This window comes from Microcebus murinus, chromosome 15 (assembly GCF_040939455.1).
Source record: "Microcebus murinus isolate Inina chromosome 15, M.murinus_Inina_mat1.0, whole genome shotgun sequence".
Taxonomy (NCBI): domain Eukaryota; kingdom Metazoa; phylum Chordata; class Mammalia; order Primates; family Cheirogaleidae; genus Microcebus; species Microcebus murinus.
The window spans coordinates 12,770,641-12,784,535 of NC_134118.1; the positions used below are offsets into that span (position 1 = coordinate 12,770,641).

General features: G+C 40.5%; 1 protein-coding gene and 1 long non-coding RNA gene across 5 annotated transcripts in view; both read left to right on the plus strand.

Annotated features, from left to right (window-relative positions):
• Positions 1 to 13,895, plus strand: part of PHACTR1 (phosphatase and actin regulator 1) — a 508,037-nt gene that overhangs the window by 26,524 nt on the left and 467,618 nt on the right. The gene's annotated exons all lie outside the window — the stretch shown is intronic.
• Positions 99 to 9,703, plus strand: LOC142876321 (uncharacterized). Its single transcript, XR_012923216.1, has 2 exons — positions 99 to 7,323; positions 7,664 to 9,703. It is a non-coding gene; the product is annotated as an uncharacterized LOC142876321 (long non-coding RNA).

A 13,895-nucleotide genomic window follows, 5' to 3' on the forward strand; every position in this document is an offset into this window, starting at 1 on the left:
CTGCCCGCCGCCGCGCCGCTCCCTCGCTCTTTGTGTCGCGGGGCGCGGAGGGCGCGCGTGTGCGCGCGGGTGAGCGGGACACGCGGCGGCGGCGGGGCAGGGCGGCGCGCGGGGCCCGCGTCCGCCCGGGGTCACACGCGGGCTTCCCCGGCGTGACGAGAAGGAAGTGGCCACAGCGGTGCGGGCGGCGCCCGGGGCCGTGCGGCGTGCCGGTGCGCGGGCGGTGGGCGCAGGGCGGGCGAGGCTCCGCGGGGGAGGCTTGCGGCCAGGCCACTACAGGGGGGAACTTGTTGGTGACAGTCGGACTCTGGGGACGTCGACGGGTCGCCTCGGCCTCCACCGCAGTGTTGGGCTGGGGAGAGGGGGCGGGGCCGGCCGCTGGAACAGAACCTCTTCCTGGCACCGAGCAGCTGGAAAGCCACCGTGGTGGCAGTCGCTGTGGCGTGGTCTGCAGGCGCACGTTAGGTGACTTGATGCTGTCACTGGAACTGGTGCTCAAAGTGGCCCAGAGAGAACTAAGGGAAAGGGAAGGAAGGAGGGACAAGGGAAAGGAAGGAAGGAGCCAAAAGAGGACTGAGAGATTCAGTCAAAACTGCCTTAGTTGAATCCTTTAAGGGTTACCTACCCAAGAGAAGCCCAGAGTCCTCTACTGTTCCCTCTGCTGCTGCTCCAAACTCACCCCGGAGGAGGAGTGCCTGGCTAGTGGTGCTCACTGTCTCTGGGAGGAAGTTGTTTGCCACTAACTTCATGGTGCTGCCCTTTCTGAATGACACCTAAGCGTCAACCAACCCTAGCTTGTGTCTCTTCTTCTGCAGAGCCTCTTACTGTTCCAGCAACTCCAGTGCATAATGAGTGAGGGTGTTTCCCTGAAGACTCTTTCAAAATAAGTTTGAAAAGCATACAATGCCTTTTGCTGTGGGGACCTAATCCCTTGAAAATGAGAATGAATCAAACAAGGTGTGTGTGTGTGTGTGTGTGTGTGTGTATGTGCGTGCGTGCATGTGGTGAAGCAAAGAGAATCTTCAAATGATGGGTACTTTATGTCCTGTTGAAAAGTTTAAACAAGAGAGAAAACTCTGCATAGAGAAACAAGATACACTGGCTAAGCAACCCATGCCTTTATGGCTGGAAGAATGATGACTGAATGTGCCAGAGTAGCCAAATGCCTTGGAGTGTAATTCTCCAGTCTTGGTGATTTGGATTTTTTAAAAAATATAATACATATCCCATCACTTCTTAAATGTTTGCCTCTTGCTTTTGGGTTGAGGACAAAGGAGCTTTATTTAGGAAGTTTTGGCAGTTTTTGTGGCATGCTGGAGTAGTCCATGGTGTTCACTTCGGAATTATTAATCCCTTGCCTGTATGTTCCAAACTCAGCATATATTTGTTAGGGGTTTTGTAAAGGACTGAGAAGAGTTTCTTTTAGGACCAAGATTGTTTTCCCAACTCAGCGATATTAGGAATTATTCTACTGACCCCTTTGCTAACAAACTTGACTATATTCCTTTAGTGTCTGGCTTGGGATAGGAGGAAAAGGATGAAAGTAGCTGTTAGTAAAAGTTGTTTACTTTGTACTAGTACTTTTATACCAAAACAGTAAAATAAAGTACTAAAAAGGAGTTTCAAGTTTCAGCTACTATTCAGTTACATTGAGTCGCTTTGCCACCAGATCAGACCCAGTGACTTGCAATCTTTTATTCTAGTTAAATTGCTCTGGAGTCTAGTTAAAAGATTGGCTTAGGCAGGACCTGTCTCCCTTTCATCTGGAAACAAGCAAGCCAGACAGGCAGCCAATCCTTTCTATATGTGCCTTAAAGTATCCCTAAATGCAAAGTGGCAAGAAAGACACCAGCAAGAAAGATAAATGCTGAGGAGAGGCTGTTGTTAAAGGAGGAAGAGCAGTGGAAAGGGGCTCTGCACGGTGGTCAGGGAGCTGTCCTCCCTCAGTGGTGCTGAAGCAAAGGACAGTGAGGCAGAGACGTGACTGTAAGGTGGACAGCGGAGGGACTGGTGCTCAATCCCTCTCTGTGTTGGAACAGCAGGGAAAATGCAGAGAAGATGGGGCCACCAAAAACTTTTCTACTCCTGCCCACCTACACTTGCTGCCTGTTTACTATGCCTCATGCCTCCTGCTCCACTGCTCAAATCAGGCAGTTTTGCTCTAATTTTGTACCGACTGTTCACTCCTGGGGCTTTGTTTATTTTCCAGCTGGTTTCTGGTTGTTTTCCTAACAAAGTAAGACCCACTCGCAGATGTGCCTTTCTCCCGCGTTTAAAAGTAATTGTAACCCCTGGTTTAAAAAGCAAACAGCCTTGTTTATCTCCTTGAGCAGCAAGTTGTAATTAAACTATTAGTGTCGTTATCAGTGTTGCTGAACAGAGAAGCGTGCACACTCCCAATAAACTACATAATCTGGGCGTAGAGAATTTTATGTATGTCTTAACAATTTATAAACAATTAAGCAAGAAAGCATTCCTCTGCCCTTTCTTCCCACTCCTCTCCCGCTCCAGTTGCGTATTGCTTATTCTTTCCAGAGAAAGCTTTATTAGTTTAAACCATTTATGTTTAATATTTGCTTTTCCACAACCACTTATTATATGGAAATCTGTGTTTGATATTTTAGAGGTTTAGCAGTGCTTCAGGAAAATGTACATATATTCATTTTGCTTGGCTATCATAAAATCATTTTGGATACCTACTGCCTTAAAATAATCTGCATGGTTGTCAAGTAAAGTGGACTGGGCATTTTGAATGTTAACTAAAGACGTAAACGTTCCTTCAACTACATCCTATCTCTGACAGTTGACAGAACTTAATAGCATCTCAGAAATAACTCCATAGCTTGAATGAAGGATATATTCCTTCACCTGCAGTCCCAAGTCAGTCAAAGAATGGCACCAAAATGTGAATCTTTTATCAATTTATGAAGATGCTAATTTCAAGGTTCAGCCTAAACTGAAAGAGTGAAGAACAGAAGTTTTCTGAACTATGCCTTTTATGTTTCTAAAAGAGCCACCTTCTAGTTTTTAACTTCCTTTCAGCCTTTAATAGACACAAATATTGATAGATATCTGTTTGAAGATGGTAAAAATGCTAAAGAAAATTAAGTCAATGTATTTGCTGAAGGTTATCCAGACACATCAAACATTTGAAGAGGTTTTCTTTTCCCTGAGAAATTCAAATATGCTAAAAGGACATCATGTAACAGAAGAGTATGTTCACACTATCAGTAGCAAGTGTTTCTAATTGTATTCTCACTTAGTAATGAACATCACTGACATTTTGCTTGAAAGAACTTACCTTGCCTACTGAAGTTATTCATTCACTGCATTGAAGTCAGTGCAATGAAGAATTGCAGCTCCTCTGGCAGGTACTTTCTAGTGTATTCTATGTACCTTTATGTTGACAATATGTAAAGAGTATCTGGTACATAGAAGATGCTGAAAGGTTTCCCAAATCATAAACTAAAGTGAATGAAAGTGTTATAGTAAGTAGAATTAAGCACATCTAAAATTTCTTAAAGGGAGGTAAAAGAAAGAAGGCAAGTCATCTTTTTATGTTTATAATAAAACACAAATCCGATATTGGGCACTACTGAGAATGAGTACTTTTATAATCACAAGGGGGTTAACCTCTGTTGTTATTTCAGAATTGTTTTGTATGGAGGCGATTTTAAATTAATAGCATGGTCAACCCTAGAATACTTAGCCTCTTTGGAAAGCTGAGATCTGTTTTAGCTCCAGACATTAGCCAACGATAGCTGTTTCTGGCTTCCACTGGTCTCTTCTACTTTTTCGGGCCTGGAGGATAAGAGTGGTCAGAATTGGCTCTGGTACCTACAAGGATGTATGAGTCAGCCAGATGAAGTTATAAATTAGGTCTCAGGAGACTTCTTTTCTACCTTTCTTGAGAAGGAAGCCCTTTATCCCTCAGCTAAGTTAAGAAGGACCATGGTACTGACAAATGGCAACTCAGATTGTGCTATTGTCACTTAGTAATGAGAACTGTCCCTGAGCAAATTGTGAATATTATTGTCATGCTGAACTGAGGCAGTTTCACCAACTAAAGGTCTTAGTAAGCATCCTCCTTCACGCTTTCTCTGAAGAATGCCAATGTATCCCTCACAATGTTTTTTGTTACTGATTTCAAATTGAAGGCAGATTGTGTGGGTCTGACTTGTATTTGGTGGGCCCAAACTCTCCTTTTAAGTGTTGCTTCCCATATTTAGTAACCAGAATTCAAATGGCCCACCTCATGGCTGATGGGGAGCCTCTGTTTTGGAGGTCTACCCTCCTTCTGTGTCATAGTTAAAGCTAGCTAACCTGATAATCTTATTATGCCATGCATTAAGGTGGTATTTACAAAGATTGACACAGATAATATAAAGTATATTAAAAAGGTACAGGAAAGTAAATACAGTTGGCCTTCTGTGTTCATGGGTTCCGCAACCGTAGATTTGAAATATTCAAAGAAAAAAATTAATAGTTGCATCTGTACTGAACATGTTCAAACATTTTTCCATGCCATTATTCCCTAAACAATACAGTATAACAACTATTGGCACAGCATTTACAGTGTATTAGGTATCATAAGTAATCTAGAGGTGATTTAAAATATACAGAAGGATGTGCATAGGTTATATGCATTTTATGTAAAGGACTTAAGCATCCATGGATTTTGGTATCCACAGGGCGTCTTGAAATCAGTCCCCCATGGATACCAAGGGACCACTGCAATTAACATTATGAGTAAATAGGAAGCCCTTTCCCATAAATATTTAACTTGGCTGCTTACCATATCATTGTCTTAACAACAGTTTATACATTTATGAGACAACTGGAACACAAAATCTATGTTGAGTGATTAAATTTTCTTAGAATCTTTGGTCTAAGTATCATTAATTTTTTAAAACATCTAAGTATTATATTTATGATTATCCTATGGCTAAATGGTAAATTACTTCTTTGGTTTGTTCATATATATATCCATATAATTTTATTACATAAAAGCCCACAAAGGTGTGTTTTACATGAAAAATGTGAGGCAAGAGTCGGAAGAATTTGAAGTATCATTCTCCTAAGACCACAGGCAAGTCATTTAACCTTTTAGGGCTTCATGCATTCAGCTCCAAGATGAGGGTTTTAGATTTGAAATATCTGAAGTTCCTTCCAATCTAAAACTAACTGGTAATTCTAACTCTAGATGTATTGTTGGATACATACTACACCACTGACTTTATACATAGCTTTATTTATGATATAAAACACATAAAATAGCATAATTACAATAAGAATTAAAGTATTTGATCACAGCAAAGTTATAGAAATATGTTGAGTTGGAAGAAAAATGAATATATATTATATAGGCAGACATATACAATATATTAATTAAAATGTTTCTAATTTGAATATTAAGGGATTAGAGTCTTAGCAAGTTGATGCTCTATAGATATTTGTTGTACAATTGAATAACATATTGGAGGATCTTAGCAATAAGTGGACAGTGAGGAAACTAAATACTAATCCAGTTTCTAATTGGCATTTCAAGTCTTTTAATTTATTCTTGCTTATAACTAAATGAGTATGTAATATCTACAATTTCCCTTTATCCTTTCAAATTACCAGGAAAGGTAAACATGTAGGCAGAACAGCTAAGTGGCAGGATTTAACCAAGGTACAAAGTATCCCTTTGAATTTCACAGATAGAATAATCCTAACCTCTAGGCACTGACCTGGCCATGAACTACAAAGAACTTTTTCCTTTTTCTTCATGGGCATATAAATTTACAGGAGTCATAAACTACTGGTGATATAAATGCAACAGATGCACATTAATACATTTTCACACATATATTATAATACTAAACCAAACAAATTTTAAAGTTACTTATGGAGTTACTCTTTGATGTATGCAACTTCCATTCATGATCATTATTTAGTGTACAAGTAAAATACAGAAGATAATTTATAGAGGTGACTTTTTTTCTCCTTGAGTTAATGAAATGAAAAAGGGGGCATACATTACAGTCAGGGTGTTATGTTATGTAAACAAAAGAGGACCTGAAAGAACAATTGCTATAGCATTTTCTTCATTGTGTGGTGGGAAAGACATTCCAGTATTTTTATATTTTGTTACATCATTCTTTCCACCTACTCTGGTAGGTGCTGAAGTGGATTTGATTTCAGGGGGGACAAGTGGGCCCTGTTGACATTTTAATTGCTTTAATTTACACGTCTTGAATACAATGAAGTATAATTAAATAAAAGACAAAATCAATTTTATGGCCTTATTGAATGATGATGGATTTGCATAACTTTCTATACAAGTTACAGAAGGACAACAGGAATAATCTCATGCTGGTAGCTGATTAACATTTATGCATGTAAGTGCTGAGTAAAGGTCTGCAGGTTTCCTATTGATTTCTTCTGCCACATTTGTATATATCAAACTATTCAGCAGCAGAATCTTTGATAGCAAATACTTGGATTGTAACTGTAGACATGAGGATTTAATATATATCTTGGTTTTGAAACGATTCTGAACTTTATCAATATGCTCATTGCCATTTATAGATGTGGAAAGCCCATTATGAGTGTATCTCTACCAACCAAATCACAAGTTGATTTAATGTTATATCATGGTGTGGTCAAAGGTACAGAAAGGGTTGTGTTATTCTTGAGTTTCTCTCTTATTCCACCTGGGTAGTTTTTGGCATTTTTTTTTGGTAGAGGGGGTAGGTGAAAAGAAATACTAATGTCATAATATTTATTCAAGAAAAAAATTGAGTATTTAACTACATAGCAGACCATTTTTAGACACAGGATACATTAGTGATAAAATAAATAGCATCTTACCCCCTGAATTCTAACTTCTAAAAGTGGATCATGGATAACAAACACTATGTCAGTAAATTGTGTAGTATGTTACATATTAATAATTAAGGCAAAAATGAATAAAACAGGCTAAGAGGGCAAGGCATGTGGGAGCAAGGAGGAGTGGATTGCAGCATAGGAGACATGGAGAAGAGGAATTTGCACAAAGTTCTTCAATGCAGGTAAAAGAGGGAGCAATGCCAATACACGGTGCTGGGGGAAGGTAAGTGGAAAGGCTCTAAACCCGGGTGTTCCAGAGTGGCAAGGAGCCCATTGTGGCTGGAGAGGAGTAAGGAAAGGAGAGAAGGGTCTGAGAGGAGATTCCAAAGTGAACAGGGACTGGATAAGATATGGTCTGGTGGGTCATTGCAATGACTTTGACTTTACTCTTAGTGAATGTGGAGCATTGTAGGGATTTGAGCATAGGTCATGTCTTTGACCATCTGACAGGTTTTTTTTTTTTTTTTTTGAGACAGAGTCTCGCTTTCTTGCCCAGGCTAGAGTGAGTGCCGTGGCGTCATCCTAGCTCACAGCAACCTCAAACTCCTGGGCTCAAGCGATCCTCCTGCCTCAGCCTCCCGAGTAGCTGGGACTACAGGCACGAGCCACCATGCCCGGCTGATTTTTATATTATATATATTAGTTGGCCAATTAATTTCTTTCTATTTTTATGGTAGAGACGGGGTCTCGCTCAGGCTGGTTTTGAACTCCTGACCTTGAGCAATCCGCCCGCCTCGGCCTCCCAGAGTGCTAGGATTACAGGCGTGAGCCACCGCGCCCGGCCTAACAGGTTTTTAAAGGATCTTTGGGGCTGCTATGTTAAGAACAGTCTAGAGTGGGGCAACGTGGACACAGAGAAGCCAGTGTAGAAACTATTACGGTAATCTGGAGAAACAGTGGTAACTCATCAACGTGGTACAGCAGAAGCAGTGAGAAGTGGTCAGATTCCACATGTATTTGAAAGTACAGCCAATGGGCTTTCATGATGGATTGAACGTGGAACGTGGATTGTAAGAGAAGGAGAGGAGCAAGGAGCACTTCAAAGGTTTGACCTGAGCAACAGGAAGGATAGAAGGACCACTTGGGGGAATGGGAGAATGGTCAGGAGTTCAAAGACAGACTTGTCAAGTGTGAGGTGTCTACTGGACACCTGCAGGCTCGCACCTGTAATCCCAGCACTTTGGAAGGCCCAGGCAGGATGATTGCTTGAGGCCAGCCTGGGCAACACAGTGAGATCCCATCTCTACAAAAATAGAAAACTAGTTGGGCATGGTGGCACATACCTGTAGTCCCAGCTACTGAGGAGGCTGAGGCAGGAGGATCCTTTGAGCCCAGGAGTTTGAGGTTGCAGTGAGCTATGATAGTACTACCGCACTGCCCAGGGGACAGAGCGAGACCCTGTCTCTGAAAATAATAATAATAATAATGTCAGAAATAAATATTTGAGTTGTTATCCTATAGAGGGCATTTACTAACATTTACTGTGTCTAGGATTTTTTTTGTCTGTTTCAGGGATTTATTTCTCCTAATGACCATATGAGATTAGCATTATTGTTACTATCCTAATTTTATCTGCATAGAAATTAAGTCACAGAGAAATTAAATAACTTAGTGAAGGTAACAGAGCTAATAAGAGGAAGAATTGAAATTCAGATCACGTTTTCTATGACTTCAAAGTTTATAATTTTAATGGTTATGATTTGCCACAAGAGAGCAAGCTTATATTACCTGCTTAGCTATGAGGTCACATTTAAAGCTGAACATGGTTAAAGGAAAGAAAGAAGATGGAACTAGGAATTTATCATACTTAAGTATTTAAAAAAATATTTTGGCTGGGACTCACTGTAAGAAATACACTTTATATCACCCCATATAACACACATATTTATTTATTTTTTTCCTCTGGGGGAAAAAAGATTTTATTTCTATACTTCTACATTTGATGTTTTTAAAATAATAAACTTGTGTTGCTTTACAATCTTTCAAGTCAGAGAAAAGAAAAACATTGTAAAAATCGACATTGAGACACAACCATTCCCCAGAAAGAGATATTTCTTGTTCTAGCAATGCAAACTCTTGGTGGTACGGGATGGGGGGAGGGGGGCGAGGAATCTTCCTTCTTGTGAACAGTAAAGGTCTTCCTTGAAGTCTCTGCATATTTCTGAGGGGTCTGCCCGCTCGTAGCCTAAGTATGAGCATGAATTTTACATTATGGAAACGCAAAGCAGAGGCAAGACCGAAAGATGGCACCACTTCCGGTATTGGTGGAGGCCGCCTGCCTCTGAGCAAGCTAACCGGAAGCAGGGCTCCCACGAGGGGAAGTTGCCTTTCTCAGCCGACGTCCTCCTCGCTCTGCCAGAGGCTCTTGGTCTTCTCTGCGCTGCTCTATACATTTTTTTTTTTTAATCTCAAGTTTGAGAGTTGGGGGGTGGGGGGGAACAGCTTCCCAAGGGCAGGAACTATGTTTTCCTCTTCCCCAAGATGTTACCTCAGCCTTTTAAGAAAGGGCTCCAGGATGCCGACCAGGAGCACCTGAGAGACGGCTGCTCACAGAACAGCGCCGCCAGCCGCTCTGCCCAGACCGCCGCCCTGGGCGAGCAGAAAAGGCTAATGTAATATTTTAGCTGCAAAATGATTTACACTAGCCTGTGTTCTGGGAAATTAAAAAGAAGGATTAATAAATGAGTGCTCAGAAATGAAACCACAATTGGCCAGTGGAACGAAAAATCAGAATTGAGTAAAAGTGAAAGGAGAGAAAGGAGGAAATTATAAGCTTAGTTCTGAGAAGGCAAATGGTTGGAATCAGTAGTAAGAAAAAAAAAAACAAAAACGTAGTGCAGAATGATTGTTCACTGTTTTGGGAGAAAAGAACCAAAGGCCCACAAAAACATTTCGCCCCACAGCCAATGAAAGAGAAAACAGGGCATAACCTTCTAGCAGCTTACAATGCCAGAGAGGTCAGGGAGGGGAAGCAAGGACATCTGGACAGCCACCCTCTGCCCGCCTGTGCAGAAACACCAGGCGATGACTTTACATGCCATTACTCAATTTAAAAAGCTATCTTTAAGTAGGGCTTTAGTTCAGTTTACTTTTTTCATTTCTTTATTTTTAAATGTGAATAATAATTATCTTTACTTTTCAACGTGGTTTTAGAAATCAATTTGAGGAAACTAATCAATTAAGTTGTACTAGTTTTCAGTCCCACCAGCAGTGCATCAGTATTTCTGTCTCTCTGCATCCATGCCAACATTTCTTGTTTTGGGACTTTTTGACAAAAGCCATTCTCACTGGAGTTAAGTGATAGCTCATTGTGGTTTTGATTTGCATTTCCCTGATAATCAGAGATGTTGAGCATATTTTCATGTTTCTTGGCCATTAGGTTATCTTCTTTCGAAAAGTTTCTGTTCACATCCTTTTCCCACCTTTTAATAGGGTGGTTTGAATTTTCTTGCTTTTTCTTGAGTTCTGTATAGGTTCTAGTTATCAGCCCTTTACTGGATGTATAACATGCAAGTATTTTCTCTCATTCTGTAGGTTGTCTATTTGCTCTAATGATAGTTTCCTTGGCTGTGCAGAAGCTTTTTAATTTTATCAGGTCCCATTTATTTATTTTTGTTGTTGCACACATATTTATTATAATTAGAATAAAATATTCCCCCAAATACCCTTACAAGGTGAAAATGTACTCAGGTATTTTCTATATTATCCTATCCCATCCCTTCCCACTCCCATTCCATCCATATTTTCATTATAAAAATGCTAGCAATGACCCACCTAAATGATTTTATAACCTACAGTTTGAAAAACATTAATTGATGGTTTTCTAGGTGCTAGTTCTAAATGCAGCAAGAGTATTTGCAAGAAAATCCCACTTTATTATTTCTATGTGGATAACAGTGTGGCAGATTTATTCTTTTACCTGAATATGAGTCAAGGTGAAAAAGAAAAATCCCAAAGAATAAATCCCAACTTAGCCCTTGGGCACAGGAGGCACAGAGCCTCACTAATATTTTTAGAGGCCACAAAAATGTTTTAATTTCTTTTAAAGTCAGAAGAAAAAAGTGAATATAATCCAATCTGTGGATCATATTTGTCTTTACACCAGCACAGTAATAAAATACAGTTTTTAATATTTTTGTGGTGCAAGGGACCCACGAAGGCAAAGGTGCCTAGGACCCATGGAAAACATAATGGGCCCTGCACAGAGTGGAAGAGGAGCAGTGAGAAAGACCCTTCTTTTCCAGGGTGGTTATGCGGATATACTCTGGAGCCACACTTTCTGGGTTCTGATCCGCATTCTGCTGCTGACCAGCTGTATGACCTTGTGTAAGACATTTAACCTCTCCCTGCCTCAGTTTTCTCACCTGTAAAATGGGACTAATGATGGAGACTGCCTTGGACTTTTGTTTTAAAGAGCAAATAATTTAATGTAAAACCACTTAGAATAATGCCTGGAACATAGTGATAATTTGTAGCACAAAGTGGAGAATGAGGTCTATTACGTTTATCTGTTCTGCCTTATATTTGTTCTATTCTTCCATGATGCTACGAAAAAAAATTATGCCCTTCTGGTGACCACATTTTATTCCTAGGGGCAGATCAAACAAGTTACAAATTCAGAAACATTCACATCCCTAGCACACTTTCCTGGAGCTAAATTGTTTCCCTGTTCAGTCCTTGTTGCTTAGGCTGCAGAATGAATATGAGTAGCCCCAAATGAGAAAGAAAGTTGCCCTCAGACTCTGAAAGTTAGGAAAATTTACATTATGAATCATCTATCCTTGGACTAAAGTTGAGTAGATTGACCCTGAAATATCTTTTGCAAATGGCTGCGTGGACATGAGAAGAACCTACTGGAAATTCCAACAACCCTCTGAACTTGGAGGAAGTGTTGTGTGGGGAGAGGAAAAACAGAAGAGCAGAGAAAGAGATACAGGGAGAAGAAAAGTGGGAGCGAGGGAGGAGATACAGCTTCTCAGTGTGAGAGGCCATCCATACAGGTCACGTGAGTACATTAAAAAGTCGCACAGTCTTAGCCTTTGAAAATTGAACGGAGCACCTTTTCTTCTCTGAGTAATGGACACAAGTGTTCTCTGATGGGTTTGGAGATTTGCTGGTTCCAAAACCAAGTCTGCAACTTATAAGCTGATTCATCTCTCTGCACCTTGGAAACCTGTACTCTGCCTAATTTTCATTGATACTTTGAGAACCAAATGTGAAAGTGCTTTGCCAACAGCCCAGTGCTATTGAAAGGCAAGAAACAGATGTGGTCTGGGTGAATGGGGCAGCTTTAGATGTGTAGCTCTGGCAAAAATAAGGCACAGGAACAAAAATGTGAAAAACAGACCAATTCTCCCAAAAGTGTTGCCTTTGTCATGGCCAAAAACTCAATACAGCCTAGTGGACCAGAAATACAGCATTTACCAATTTGTAAAAATAGGCCATAGTCATGCCTCCGCTATCAACCCCCATCGTTGTGCAAAATGTGGTCTTCTTAGAATACAGGTGGTCCCCGGCTTATGGATGAGACACGTTCCTAAGAACATCTTTAGGTCAAATTTGTATGTAACTCAGATCCTTGATGAACAGCCCATGTGTGGTAATAATGTAATAATAACAACAATACTATAATGGCTTGCATGTGGTAATAATAATACAGTGTAATACTATAATAATACTAATACCCCTGAACTGTAATAATAAGAACTTACAGAACTATTGTGCTCTTTCTTTTAATTCAAACAAATAGAACATAAAAACAAACCCATACAAAATGTTTAGATAGGAGACAGGAGAAATTAAAAAAAAAAAAAAAAAATATATATATATATATATATATATATTAGGTTAACACTCACCTAGTGAGTGTTATAAATATCTTGCTTACCAGAAGGGGCATTTTTGAGGCAAGAAGGTAGCTGGCATTAATCAGAAGATGATGATGGAGACGGTGCAGGAGAGGAATCAGGGTTCGAGTCTGTTGCTGGAAGAGGAGAGCTCACCGCTGAAGTTGGTTTCTTGGAAAAGGTATCTAGGGTTGTTTGCACATCCTTTTTCTTTTTTGCATTATGAATGGCCTCCTAGCAGCAGATGTTCTCACTAACTGCATGGGAAACATTTGTGAACTGCTCAAGGTGACAATATTGTTCCTCAAGTTTAGCAAATCCTGCTTCCATGAGATGAAAGGCTTCAGCTCATTGTTTTATCATAAACTTTCTCTTGAGTCTGGATCTTCTGATTCTTCTAGTTCTTGTGTTTCTATCCGCTGCTTTCTCTGTCTGTCTATGTAGTGTAAAGATGCTATCAATGAACCGCTTACACAATGTGGGTTTGTTTATATGTGCGGTAGAAACTAGCTCTTGAATTATTTATTTAATTATAAATTATCCTTAGGGGAGCCTTGGGAACCTGTTGTTCAGTATGAACGCCGTCAGTTGGGGCAGCTGTAACCCAGGGACTGCCTGTATTATGATCCATCAGTAAGAGACAGACTGCTTGAATTTTACAGGCATTTTTGAGTTGCAAAAATTTTTAACTTCTTAGTAAGGTGTAGGCCTCACTTTAACTTTCCACTTGACGATACTCTTCCAGAAGGTACCTGTCATTTTAAGCTAGAAGCAACTGCACTTCACACTGGAACCCTGTGGAATGCCATGTGGGGCATTAGTCCAACTTGGCCCAAGGCAGGCACTCTGCCAAATAACCAGGTGGTGCCTTTCTTTCTTCTATAATCTCCTCTCCCCTTTTCTTCACCCTCGGTCTCTTCCCCCAACTGAATGCCCTAATTATTTGTTTTGATTTTGCCAAAACATAACCAGAAGTTTCAAGGCAAAAAAAAAAAAAAACTTCATTTCTGAGAGGGAGAGACTTAAATGTCCCCTGTGGATCTGCGGAAGCCCAGGGCTGTTGGATGCCTCCCACTCAAACCACTGAATTACGCAGTGCGCACAGCTGTGCAGACAGCTGCCCCGCGCTCCCTCCAGACCTCGCACCACGCTGCCTTCCAGCAACATCCTTGCTGT